A 14,682-nucleotide genomic window follows, 5' to 3' on the forward strand; every position below is an offset into this window, starting at 1 on the left:
CCCAAAGCACTATGATTTCACTACACTGGGAAGTGGAGAAGCTTCTGGTCCTGGCCACTTCAAAATAAGTGCCCACTCAGCTGTGTGACACAGGGAAGGACCCAGACACTGAGCCCCAGGACCATATTCTAGCAACCCAACCCCAAACTCCTAGTTTGTCACCCACTGGAAAAGGAACACTGGTCTGTGGCTGCACAGGCCCATTTGGTGATTCCACTTCTTCTTTGGCCTGGTCCCCACTGCAGCCTGCAGGGCAGCACCACCAACCAGGCTCAGGAGGATGCACCGCCAGGTATAACTGTACCAGGGGAGCTGAGCGCCACCACACCCCCACCCAGCAGCCTGCACCTGGGTACCTGCAGGTACAGTGGACCAGAGAGAGCCCATGGACAGGGAGGGGCTTGAGGAGCAGCCATCTTGGACACTGGTCCCAGCTGAAGCTCCCTCCTGCCTTGCTCCTCCAGGCCCAGCTCGCTGATATTTTGCCCAGTTCAGAAACCCTCCCAGTACTCTGTAGGAGTTCTGTGCTTGGGATTGAGGTCTCTGATGTTTTACTGCTAGGTGGGCTGCCCTTGCCACCTTCTAGAGGAGAGAGAGTGTGCTGAGAAATATTAGGGTTGGGATTTTCTCAGTCTTCATGACTGTGGCATGCTTGGCGGCTAGGAAGTTTCTGTGCAAAGACACAGGATGCCTGGCTGCTGTAGCAATAACTTTCAATAGGAAGCTCTATGTTAGAGTCTTAACAGCCTCACCTTAATCTAAGGCACACAGCTCCTTGGGAATAAAGGAACTCTCTTGTTAGAAGACCATAATGTTTCACTGAACCTAAATCTGTCCACATAGCAGTACCTTTATACAATGGGCTTTCTTGAGAGCTACACAAAGCTGCTAACATTGCATACTGCAACTTAGTATGTAACTGAGGAATAAGCTGCATAATGTTGCTAAGTCTGTAACCTGCCTAGTAATACAATGAACAATATGTAATAATTATGCATAATTAGTAGCCCCAGCCCCACCCACCCTCACCAGAGCAAGGCTAGATACAAACACAAGCTCACACCTTCAAGGGAGGTCAGGGTGTCCTTACCCGGCCCCAGCAAGCGAGATCCTGGAGATGCCACCACCACTTGCTCACCTGCTGGTGCACCGCCTATCTAATGCCCTTGCTTTCCCCTTCAGAGGCCCAGGGAGGTTACCACCCTGCTCCAAGCTTGGAGGTATGGGGGGCGCTTCTATTGGGGCCATGCCACTGCCCACCTTTTCAGAGAAGAGCTCTCCTGAAGAGGCAGGGATATGTCTCCCTACAGAATGCGCAGGTATTGCCAGCCAAAGACCTGCTTGTCACCCTAGTCCCCACCTGCTCCACGCCCCAAGAGCTACTCTCAACCCTCCGGCTGCCCTCACCTCCATTGGACTCCAGCCCATCTGTGCTGCCATCCTGGCCGCCTCTGGGGAGGGGCGGGGTCACTGCACCAGTCTGAGGGGAGAGATCGCTTGCCTAGCCATAGCTGCCACCCCTCAACCTTTGGGCTTTCCATCATCTACAACCCTTCCCAGATGATTGGGAAACCTCATTGGGTCAGGAGGTGGATCAGTGGGACCTGGATCACAGCCCCAGTGCCAGCACTCAACAGTCCCCCTAGGACCCACGCACACACCAGGCACACAGCTCCCGCGCTTATTTCTCCAGCATCTGGTGCAAGCACGTGGACTTTGCACGCGCATGCAAACTTTGCACACGCACGGGGAATTTGCACGTCATTTCCTGGCGCAAGTCTTCCTCTTGCCCAGTGTGGATGGTTTTCCTCACGTGCTCGCGTGTTCTCCACTCATTCCTTCCTCAGCTGCATCCTAGCAACAGGTCTGACAGCCATTTCGCTTGAAGCTGCGTGGGCAGCCGAAGAAGAAGCTTCTGTGATGGACGCTAAAATTACCGACTAGCGCCTTCGCGAAGACTGCCCTGGGGACTTCCCAGGGCAAGTGTTGTCCCTCAGCCCTGCCCCGGCGCTGGGGGGGCAGAAACCTGCCAGAAGGGTCCTACAAGAAGCCCGGTCGTGGCCCCCGCCGACTTCCCTATACTGGTTGGCCACTCGGGGCTGCCTGGGCCAGTGCCACCACTCACAAGTCATCTTGCCGCCACCCTGCAACTGCTCCTCAGCGGTTGCAAAAAGTGCCTCCTCGGTGCTTTTCCAGGGTCCTGCGGACCCTTGGATCTTTTCTCAGAGACTTGGACATTGCCACCTCCTTTCGCATGCCTGGTCTCCTGAAGAAGATGCTGCTGTCAGCTGCAGCTTTCACGGCTTCCTGCAGCCCAGTCAGCAGACCCGGCCAGCAGACGCCTTGTAGGGCTCAGGGGCAGGAAGTCGCCCCTTGCCAGTTTCCAGCACCCCAAGAACCTGCCCAGGGAGGACTGTGATCATAGCTCCTGGAGACAGAGGCTAAGTGGTGGCTGAGCAAGCTGAGCACGCTGTAGATAGAGAACATCAGAGAGGACGTCCCCAGGTCACTGGAAGAGCACAATCTACTTTTAGGCCCCTGGGGGCCCATAGCTATGTGCCTGCCTTTGTGCTGAGGCCTGGGGCTCTGCAGGCAAATCTCTGCACCCAGAGCTCCAAAGACAGAGCTGAGAGCTCCCGGGCCACCTGCATGAGCTCCTGCCCCAAAAGAAACCCCATCAGCAGCTCCTACAGCTCTACTCGAGGTCTCCGAGCCCTGAAGAGGAGGGCTCCAGACCCATCCAAAGGGGAGCCGCCCCTGGGATGTTCTTCATCCCCAGGGATTCCCCCAAAGAAGGCCCAGGGTGAGAAGGTGGCAGAAGGCAGGGCGGGACAGCCATTGCCCAGGAAGAAGTCCTCACTCACAAGAGACACCAGTAGGCCACGGAAATGCAAGTTTCCGAGGGGAACCTCTGAAGCTGCCACCACCTCTGTTAGTGGCCTGTCCAGTGACTGCTGAGGACCTAGGCAGGGAGAAGAAGAAAGCTCTGCAGAGCATCAACCGTCTTCTGATGGGTGAGACCCAGGCCATTGGGAACAGCTGTGCCATAGCCCCACAAGCCCATGGGGGGATCCCTCTCCACTCGGAGGGGCCATGCCTCTGGCATCAGTGGGCCTCAGTCAGACCTCCCCTCCCCCTCAGCAGCACAACCATGGTGTCCCACATCCCAGTGTTGGTGGGCTCTGCTGTCTCATCTCAGACCCACCCTACCATCTCCAATCTTACAGGACCGCTCTCCCCCAGCCTGCCAATTGCTGCTTTGGCCCTTCCTCCCAGGCCCTCTTTCAGCACATTGGCAGGCTTGGCTGCATAGCCAGTGGCCCCCTTTGGGGTCACCCCCTTGAACACTATTATGCCTTCACAGCCCCCACATCTGGGGCCTCCCTCCACCTTGGGTAGGAGCTTCCGGTGCTCTCACCAGAGCCCAAAGCCCTACTGTACTCACAGGCCCTCACCTGCAGCCAGCTCCAGCTCTCCAGTTCGAAGGATGTGAGGAAACATTCCGCAGGGGAAGCAGCCTCTCACCCCTGGAGCCACCGTCCCACCAAGCTCTGGGGTTCCTGGTGGGATGAAGCCCGGAGCCCCCAGCTTTGTCAGCTGTCATCAGCTTGGACACGTAGGGGCTCCAGGTCCAGGGGCAGCTCCGATGCCACCCTTGACTGTGGGCCCAACAACCTTGGGCAGCCTAAACTACTCATCCCTTGTGGCTGACAAACATAGAAACACTACCGTGGGTGCTCATGCCAGAACCCAGACACACTCAGTGACCTCAATGGCAGCTGCGAGGACAGACTTGTCCTTGGGTCAGACATCACCATGGAAGTATCAAGCTCAAAAAAGTAGACAGACCCCCAAAACTAGAGAGCACCATGGGGCAAGTTTGGGAAATGACACCTACACTGCCCCTAGCCAGAGTACCACCATGGCACCCGGAAAACACACAAAGAGAGTAAAAAAGGTCAAGGAAAGAGTGGAGTTCCTACCCCGAGTGCCATACCTCAAAGCCTGCCCACCCAGAAACACCAAAGCTCACCTAAGGGGACAAGCACTGCAAAGGATATCTCTAGTTTCCCTTCAGTCCCTGGGACATCAAGGAGATCAGAGAGCCCAGACTTGCTCCCTGAACTAATGTCAGCCTTTGGGGCCTGGTGTAGCTCCTCCCAAAGAGGAGAATCCCCAAGCAACAGGCAGCAACATGGGGCAAGGTTGGAACAGAACACCTCCAGTGCCCCTAGACAGAGCACCACAATGGCACCCAGAAAGCACACAAAAAAGGGTAACAAGGGACAAGGAAACAGTGGTGTTTCTACCCCAAGTCCCATCCCTCAAAGCCTGCCCACCCAGAAACACCTAAGCTCACCTTGTGGGACAAGCAGTGCAGCCAGAAAGGATACCTCTAGTTTCCCTTTGGTCCCTGTGACATTGAGAGGATCTGGGAGCCATGACTTGCTTCCTGAACTCATTACAGCTTTTGAGGCCTTGTGTATCTCCTCCCAAAGTAAAGGGACCCCAAGCAACAGGCAGCAACATGGGGCACAGTTAGAACAGAACACCTCCAGTGCCCCTAGCCAGAGCACCACCATGGGGACCAAGGGACAGAAAGCAAGGCACACCCCAGGGAAAGAAACCACTGGTGTGGCCACAGTTACTGCCATCCTCCAAAGCCTGCCCACACAGAAAGGCTTAAGCTCTCCTGGGGGAACCAGCACCACACTCCCATAATCGACCTGTACTTTGAAGTCCACCCATATTCCATCTATGAGACCTGGGAGTCCAGACTGGCTCCCAGATCTGATCTCTGCCTTTGGGGCCATGGTCATCAGCCCCAGTGAAGAAACAAGAAGCACGAGAAAGCGCTAAGAACACGCTTGGGCTTTAACAACTTCAACCCCATTACCCAGATAGGGTGATGCTAACTTCTTTAAGGACTGACGCTGCCTAGATCCCAACAGTCCTCAACTGCCCCCATCTGGGCCTCAGCTGGCCCTGCCTCCACTCCATGGGGCCACTGGGCATCCTATCACCTCCACCATAGGATGGTGAGTCTGGCATGCTGTAGCCCTTGAAGACTTGTGAGGGCACTTTGGCCAGGGCACCCACCTCAGTGGGGCAGGGCCATGTCCCCTAAGACAATAGCCCATGGGAGCAATCCCAAGGTCAGTAGCTTACTCTGTGTCAACCTACACTCCCTCTCCTCTTCTGGTCTGCTAAACACAAAGAATCTTAACTTTCTAACCATGATGACCCTGAAAATGATGGAACACTTTTGGAGCATCTTTGTCTCATGCTGTCATAATTCTAGCTCACAAACTGCACACAAGAGTCATCTCTTCAGTAAGCCCAGTGGAGGCTCTCGTCCTTCACCAGGCTGACACCCCAATACTCCCAGTCCAACAGAAATCTAATTAGACTGTGCCTGTTACAGGAGAAAAGCAGCAGAAAAGCTCCAGGAGCAGGCTCCCCTGCAGCCTCCCCAAACCACTTCTTAGACCTGCACTGCACTCACCACGGTCTCCATCCCCCACAACACCTGGTTCCATTCCTGGGCAGGGACTCCCCCTAACATTGTTCTGCTCATAGTTGCTGTGGTTCTGTCCTGGTCAGGTTTTAAATCAGGAACACAGTGAACTTGGAGGCTGAGTTTAGACAAGTTCCTTCCACGTCTAGGCTATGGAATACTTTGGGTAACATGATACTGGTGTTATTGCTTCTTCTGAAATCTGGCCAAATTCAGCATTGACTCCATTGGGACCTGAGCTTATCTCTGTCATAAGACCCTACTGCAGTCTCCTTACTTGTCCCTCCTATTATCTGAATGTTATATTCTTGATTCATTTTGGGTCCCTAAATTTGTCTGTTTCTCCTAGATTTTTCAACATATTTTCATGTAGTTGTTCAAAATCCTCCCTAATGATCCTTTGAATTTCCTTGGTATCTGTTGTAAAATCTCCCTTTTCAAGTTTCATCTTATGGGTTTGGGTCTAATCTCTTTTTCTTTTGTTAATTTAGCTAAGGGTTTGGGAACTTTGTTTTATGCTTTCAAAAAACTACTCTTTGTTCCCATGAACTTTGGTGGTGCTCCTCTACTTTCTATTGCATTTTTTCACCCTAATCTTGATTATTTCTTTCCTTCTCCTGATTTTAGACTGGTTTTTGTTTTCCTGAGCCATCACCAGGAAATTTACTTGAGGTCTCTCTCTTCTGTCTTTAGGTACAGTTTCCTGTAGTCTTTCCTTTTCATAGTGCTGTTTCTGGATCCCACAAGTTCTGATATGTTGTCTTTCCATATTCTTCTGACTCTAGGGATTTCTCACTTGTTTGATAGTGTGAGGCATAATCTTCAAGTGTTTGTGAGGTTTCTGTAGGTTCTTCTGCTCTTAGTTTCTGGTTTCATCTCATCGTGATTGGAAAGCATATAAGATTTTTTGGTATTTTTAAAAACTTGCTTTATGGCCTAATACATAATATACCTTGGGGAATGTTCCTTGTGCTGGTGAGTGGCATGTGTACCCCACATTTGTTGTATGGCCTTTTCTATCAATGTCTGTGAAGTTCACTCGTCCCATAGTGCCACTTAACTCTGACATTCCCTTGTTGATTGTTCATCTGGAAGATCTACCTCCCAGAGAGATGGGCTCTGAAGTCACCCCATTTTATTTTTTTTGGAGCCTATGGCTTCCTTTTTGTCTAGTAGTGTTTGATAAAATTGGGTTCTCCAATATTCGTGCATTTATATGTATTGGTGACTTTGTGATACCTTCTTGCTGTATTTCTCTTGATGAACATAGAGTGACCTTGTTTGTCTCTTGTGCCTGGCTTTGGCTTCAGTGTGTTTGTCATATATAAGCATAGTGACCTCTCCCTGCCTCCACACTCTACTTGCTTGGAAAATTATTTTCCATCTTTACATTTTCAGTCTTGCTCACTTTTGCAGGGGAGGGGAGTTTCTTGTGGAAATTAGATTTAAAAAAAAGATTCAATCTATCCCTCTACCTTTAAATTGAAGAGTAATTTGTAGTCAAAGAATAATTTGTACTCAAGAATAATTGTGTACTCAAGGTTATTCTGAAAGGTATGGTATGTTTCTTATCTTTTTGTTGGCTTTCTTTCTTTCTTTCTTCTCTTTTTTGCTTGTCTTTTTGTTGAAGAAGGAAACATGGAATTCTCAGATGTTTCAGGGTTTTCTAAATTGATACCATGTGACACTCTCATTTCTCAATTGTGTATCTATTCCCCTAGAGACACTTCCTGAGCTCTCATGGTTGTGTTCATCTTTCTTCCTCTTCTGTGTGTAGGATTCCTTTAAGTATCTGTCCAGCTGATTTAGTGCCCATGAATTCTGTTAGGATCTTCTCATCTTGGAAGGTCTCTAATTCTCTTCCAGTTCTGAAGGCACTATGTTCTTGGTTGCAGTAATCTAGGTTGGCACCTCTGTTCTTTCAGTGCTTGAAATACATCACTCCTGCTCGTGACCTGCATGGGGAGGGAGGAGGTAACCACTGAAGTGTGGGTTGGCTGAAAATAAAGGCCTGGATAGTAATATTAAGAACTAAACACAAAAGATGCAGGACAATATTGGAAACAGTGGCTTGACAAGTGGAATAAAACTGATGGGTCTGATGCTAACAAGGAGAAAAGCCTGGGAATGCTTCATTTATAGTGAAATACACCAAAGGGATTCAGTGAGGAGCATAATCAGAAAAACAGGTAAGAGTGGGGAAAACAAATTGTTTGAGTCTTGGCAGGTTATTCCCATCTCTGGGTGGCTGTGTTAAGGTTGTGAGCTAAGGTTCACAAGGTCCAAGCTATTATTATTGCTATGCTAAACCCCATTAGATAGTATTTGACTTTTTCTCAACCCCATTGGGAAGCATATTATTTGTCTGCAGTAATGACAGATATGCTTATAGCCAGCATGGAATCTAAGCCTTTCTTCAAATTTGAGTGTGGAAACTTCATTTCCTACATAAATTTTCAAAACATTAATTTAGTCTCAATCTCTTCTTCAATATTCTCCCAATTTTAAGGGCTTTGGAAGTATTTTGAACCAAATTATTGAGGCAATGAGCTTCATTAGATTACATTTCTTAAAAAGTACCATGATATTTATTACCTTTTCTCCGCACTCTTACATTTACAGTAATTAAAGCCTAAGGAGATTGAACACAGGCTTCTAGGACATAACAGAAGCCCTCTTTGCAATTGTTGTTTATAAAGTCAGACATGGAGCCATCAGTATAATTGAGAAAATCTGAGGCAGCAAGTAAATGCCAGAGATCTTTTGGAATACCACCCTTATGAAAGTTAAAATATTACCAAGGGAACCTACAGGGGTCATAGCATCCTGATGTGGCTTTTCTCATTTCTTGGAGACCAATCCAAAATATATCCACATTTCTAGAGGCATTATGTTGTGCTGGCAAGACATTAACAAACTCTGTCAATTTAGGACAGGTGTCAAATTCTATTGCAGAATGATTAGGGCAGTAAGTTATTGGTGGATTTTTAATGGGAATGGCTGACTTTTTATGGGCAACTCTCATTTTAATAACTGTCCAGCCATTTGACCTTAAGTCCCAGGGGCCAGTATGCTCTCTTTTCCTTAAAAGTTACTTTTAAAACAGCCACCATGTTTATCATGGGACTAACATATAGGTGGATTCCCACTGTAGTCAATGTAATTAAATCCAGGCACATGCATTCATCTGTAAAACCTCGCATTATGTGAATATCATTAGTAGATACTGGGATGGATTCTCCAGTCCACAAAGCTGGATGTACTAAAGGTAGATCTGGAAAATAGGTCCAATAAGTTTCTCCATTGACTCCACTCAACTGGCAACTCAACAGAACCAGCATAGCCACAAACATGTGGTTGAGACTTATTACCTCCTTTTTGTTAAGTTATCTGCTCAGCCTGAAAGGCCAGGTCCTTCAGTTGTCTCCCCAATGACAGGTTGGGTTTTCTGGAAACATACAGGCATAGCCTCTACCCTATGTTATTACTGAATCTGGTTTATTCTAGGGCTCCATGTGTCACTCAGCAGGAGTGAGACTTTTAATATCACAATTTTGAAACCTTTTAAAATAATTGTGAGATTTAGTGGGATTATATGAGACTTCATTTCCCCCTTTTTATTTTTAAAATTTTAGAAAAAGTTGATATAAGCTGGAGCATACTTAGCCTTAAATTAGAGAATGGCCCAGCACTTTACAAGTATTTAAACAGCAAGAAATGACAATAAATATTTTTATTTGGCCAGGACAATTAACAAAAATGACCTGTGATGCATGTGAGGATTGTTAAAGTCCATGCTGTCCAGCCAAAGAGGGCACCACAGCAAAAGGAGGCCTAGATTTTTATTGTTTTTATGAGTTTTTTGATTTTTCCTTTGTGTCTATTAATGAGCTAAGCAATAAAATTATAAAATGGGGCCAGTATAGATACTGAAATACAGTTTTACAACTTGATTGTCTTATAGGTAATGATCTTATTATTATAAATTAACTTCAGTTGTTACATTAAAATTTGTACTTGTGTAAGGTTTTAACAGATAATAGTTTTAAAACTTGTAAGGATAATACAATATAAAACTAATGAGTAGGCCTCCAAGGTGGGCAGACCTGTGACTGACTGGTGGAGCAGGCCCAGCGGCCCGCCACATGGGGCGGAGAAGAGCCGCCGCCCGCGCCTGCAAGGTAGGCAGACCTGTGACCCACCGGCAGGGCAGGCCCAGCGGCCCGCCAGCGTGGTAGACACATCACCTCAATTGGAGGAGGGGCAGAGCCGAGCCACCGCCCGCGCCTGCAAGGTAGGCAGACCTGTGACCTACCGGGAGAACAGGCCCAGCGGCCTGCCGGTGTGGTAGACACATCACCCCAATTGGAGGAAGGGCCCAGCTGCCGCCCACAAGGTAGGCAGACCGCGCATGCTGGAGAAGGGGCCCAGCGGCCTGCCGTCCTAGTTGAAAGATCACCCCAATTGGAGGAGGGGCACAGCCGCCACCTGCGCCTGCAAGGTAGGCAGACCTGCAACCTGGAGAACAGGCCCAGCGACCTGCCAGCGTGGTAGACAGATCATCACTGTTGGAGGAGGGGCCCAGCCATTGCCCGCAAGGTAGGCAGATCACGCGACCTGGAGAAGGGGCCCAGCGGAGGAGGAGCACAGCTGCCACCCACCCCTGCAAGGGAGATTTTGCAACTATACAAGAGCAATATAAATATATAGGGGGAAAATTCAATAACACAACAGTTTAACCAAGCAGAAAGAAATGCGAGCAGTATGAAAAGACAAGGAAAGAAAGGACCACAAGCAATGCAGGTCAACTCAACGTTAGAATAGGTAATAGCTGCAGCAGATAGAATGTCAGATAAAGAATTCAGGATATACATGCTTCAGATGATGTGGAGTCTCAAGGAAGACATTAGACAGCAAAATCAGACAATGAAAGATCACTTCAACAATGAATTACATAAACAAATCCAAGAAGCAAAAGATTAACTATATAGGGAGATAGAGGTTATAAAAAACAAACAAACAGAAATCCTAGAAATGCAGGAAGCAATAAACCAACTTAAAAACTCAAATGAGAATACTACCAGCAGAGTAGAACACTAAGAAGATAGAACATCAGACAATAAAGACCAAACTTAAGAGTCATTGGGATACAGGAAGGTATAGAGGTCCAAACCAAAGGAATGAGCAATCTGTTAAACGAAATAATACGAGAAAACTTCCTAGACTTGAAGAATGAAACAGAATTACAAATCCTAGAAGCCTACAGGACGCCGAATGTGCAAAATCATAAGAGATCCACACCTAGACACATTATAATGAACATGCCCAACATACAGAATAAGGAGAGAATTTTAAAAGCTTCAAGAGAAAGGAAGCAGATTACATTTAGGGGTAAACTAATCAGGATAGCAGCTGATCTTTCAACACAGACTTTGAAAGCTAGAAGATCCTGGAACAACATATTTCAAACAATAAAAGAATATGGGTTCCAGCCAAGAATTGTGTATCCAGCGAAATTAAGCTTCAGGATGGAAGATGAAATTAAAACCTTTCACGATAAACAAAAGTTAAAAGAATTTGCAGCTAGAAAACCATGTCTTCAAAACATCCTCGGCAAAACATTACAGGAAGAGGAAATGGAAAATAACAATGAAAACCAACAGTGGGAGGTAGTACAGTAAAGGGAAAAAATAATCAAAGAGGAAAAACAAACCACGTTAAGTAACATAAATAAACAAATATGGCTGGAAGAACAATCCATATCTCAATAATAACCCCAAATGTTAACGGCTTAAACTCACCAATTAAGAGACACAGGCTAGTAGAATGGATAAAAAAAGATCCAACAATATGCTGCCTACAGAGGACGCATTTGATAGGAAAAGACATACATAGACTGAAGGTGAAAGGTTGGGAAAAATCATATCACTCATATGGACTTCGGAAACAAGCAGGAGTGTCCATACTCATATCTAATAAAATAGATTTCAAGCCAAAGTTAATCAAAAGGGATAAAGAGGGACACTACATACTGCTCAAGGGAACCATACACCAACAAGCCATAACAATCATAAATATATATGCTCCAAACAATGGTGCAGCTATGTTCATCAAACAAACTCTTCTCAAGTTCAAGAGTCTAATAATAGACCACCATACAATAATCATGGGAGACTTCAACACACCTCTCTCACCACTGGACAGATCTTCCAAACAAAAGTTGAATAAGGATACTATAGAACTCAATAACAGAATTAATAACCTAGACTTAATTGACATATATAGAATATACCACCCAACATCAAGCAGTTACACTTTTTTCTCAGCAGCACATGGATCCTTCTCAAAAACAGAACATATATTATGTCACAGGGAAAGTCTTAGACAGTATAAAGGAGTAGAGATAATACCATGCATCTTATCTGATCATAATGGAATGAAACTGGAAATCAACGATAAAAGAAGGAAGGAAAAATCATGCATCACTTGGAGAATGAACAATAGGTTACTGAATGATCAATGGGTTATAGAAGACATCAAGGAGGAAATTAAAAAAATTCTTAGAGATAAATGAAAACACAGACACAACATATCGGAATCTATGGGACACAATGAAAGCAGTTCTAAGAGGAAAATTCATTGCCTGGAGTTCATTCCTTAAAAAAAGAAAAAAACCAACAAATAAATGATCTCACACTTTATCTCAAAATCCTAGAAAAAGAAGAGCAAAACAACAGCAAAAGAAGTAGAAGGAAAGAAATAATTAAAATCAGAGCTGAAATTAATGAAATCGAAACAAAAGAAACAATTGAAAAAATTGACAAAACTAAAAGTTGGTTCTTTGAAATAATAAATAAGATCGACAGACCCTTAGCCATGCTAACGAAGAGAAGAAGAGAGAGAACTCAAATTATTAGCATACAGGATGAAAAAGGCAATATCACAACAGACACTTCAGAAATACAGGATAATTAGAAATTATTTTGAATCCTTATACTCCAATAAAATAGAAGATAGTGAAGGCATCGATAAATTTCTTAAGTCATATGATATACCCAGATTGAGTCAGGAGGATAAAGACAACCTAAACAGACCAATATCAATCGAGGAAATAGAAGAAGCCATCAAAAGACTACCAACTAAGAAAAGCCTAGGACCGGATGGGTATACAGCAGAGTTTTACAAAACCTTTAAAGAAGAACTAATACCAATACTTTTCAAGCTATTCCAGGAAATAGAGAAAGAGGGAGAACTTCCAAATTTATTCTACGAGGCCAACGTCACCCAGATTCCTAAACCAAAGACACTTCAAAGAAAGAAAACTACAGACCAATATCTCTAATGAATCTAGATGCAAAAATCCTCAATAAAATTCTGGTGAGTTGGATACAAAAACATATCAAAAAAATTGTGCACCATGATCAAGTAGGATTCATCCCTGGGATGCAAGGCTGGTTCAATATACGGAAATCAATAAATGTTATCCACCACATCAATAGACTTAAAAATAAGAACCATATGATCATCTCGATAGATGCAGAAAAAGCATTCGACAAAGTACAGCATCCCTTTATGTTCAAAACATTAGAAAAACTAGGGATAACAGGAACATACCTCAACATTGTAAAAGCTATCTATGCTAAGCCTCAGGCTAGCATCATTCTGAACAGAGAAAAATTGAAGGCATTCCCTCTAAAATCCCTCTCTCACCACTTCTGTTCAACATAGTTCTCGAAACACTGGCCAGAGCAATTAGACGAAAGAAATTAAAGGCATAAAAATAGGAAAAGAAGAACTTAAATTATCACTATTTACACATGGAAGACCCTTTCAGACCTCACTAAGAAGAATGCATTTTCCACCTTGAAAATATGAAGGCAGCACCCAATATTCTGTACAGCTGCTGAAACTAATTCTGACCTCCATGCAGGAATTTCCTTCTTCTAGGACAACACCCTCTCCTCAGGACCCTTCTCAGACATTCTAGAAGCAGACTCAATCCTGCTTATGACATAGAAAAATCAGAGATCAGAAGCGCAACTCATGGATAAGTGGACAGGCCCTCATGTAGTACTCCTCATTGCTCAGACATTCCTAACCCTCATTCACCACATCTGAGGAGGAAAGACACCACCAGAAGATGATTGTCCCGCTCATCCTGGGAACCCACAGTCCCTGGTTAGCTGACAACCCCTCTATAAATCTCACACGTCTGTTCAGGAGACAACCCTAGATGGAATACATCAAGCTTTCATGTGTTCAATGATTGTTCCTCTTGACCTTCTCTGTCCCTCCCTAAAACCAGGTCAGAGTCCTTTCCACCTGGTTACAGATTGGGCTCTCAGTTTCTGATCTCCATCATCAGGTGGATGGTTGGGACTGTGGAGAGCTCCCTCTGCTGGACACTGACTAACTAATTTGGAAAATTCAGGCAGCCAATCAAAGTACCTGGCAGCAGGTCCCTAACTGACTCAGATCAAGGGGGAATGCTGCCATGCTCAACCAAAAATGCCTCCTTCCCCCTTCTAACCAGGAGAGTCCTGAGATGTTAAAAATCAAGGCTGAGAAGAGAAAACCTGTCTCTTCTAGAAAGAGAAGGATTCGACACCACTCCAGACAAAGGCCATGGAGTAGGTGATGGAGCCAGATAGCTACTGGCAGGAGAAGCTGAATGGGTGAGAGATCCACCTCATGTATTGGTACACTACATGACTTTTGTGGGACTCCCAACCGAGTACATTGGGCTCCCCCAAACATGTAGAATTCAACCATCACTCCGAAGGAGACCATGTGCCTTGGCCTATAGATGCATTCTTGGAAAATGAAGCATCCCCTTTTCTGGCCTATTCAAATGTTTCTTGAGTTGAAGGGATGCTGGCCCCTGATCTAGTGCCCCAACTGGAAGTGTAAAGGGAAGACTCACACTTGCTGTACAAGCTGCCACCTGTCACCCACTTCCTTGGTCTTGAAGGGTCTGCATCATCTGTCACATCCACCAGGGGCCCCACTGCCCACATTTTGCCCTTTCTGAGGTGGCCTCTTCCTTTTGATCCTTTGTGCAGTTTGTGAGTCTTGGGCCAATCACCATCATGGACATCTTCAACAGAGAGTGCAGGCCTGGCATCAGAACACCTGGGCAGGAAGAACAAGAAAACTCACTTTTT

The 14,682-nt window shown here is 45.8% G+C and overlaps 1 long non-coding RNA gene across 1 annotated transcript in view; it reads right to left on the reverse strand.

The window, feature by feature from the left end:
• Positions 1 to 7,205: 7,205 nt before the first annotated feature.
• LOC308645366 overlaps positions 7,206 to 14,682 on the reverse strand; it is a 46,004-nt gene continuing 38,527 nt past the window's right edge. The window contains exon 3 of the long non-coding RNA XR_014021184.1: positions 7,206 to 7,473. This is a non-coding gene — a long non-coding RNA (uncharacterized lncRNA). The remainder of the gene's footprint in view (positions 7,474 to 14,682) is intronic.

This window comes from Spermophilus citellus (genome assembly GCF_964194105.1).
Source record: "Spermophilus citellus genome assembly, chromosome: 3".
Classification (NCBI taxonomy): Eukaryota; Metazoa; Chordata; class Mammalia; order Rodentia; family Sciuridae; genus Spermophilus; species Spermophilus citellus.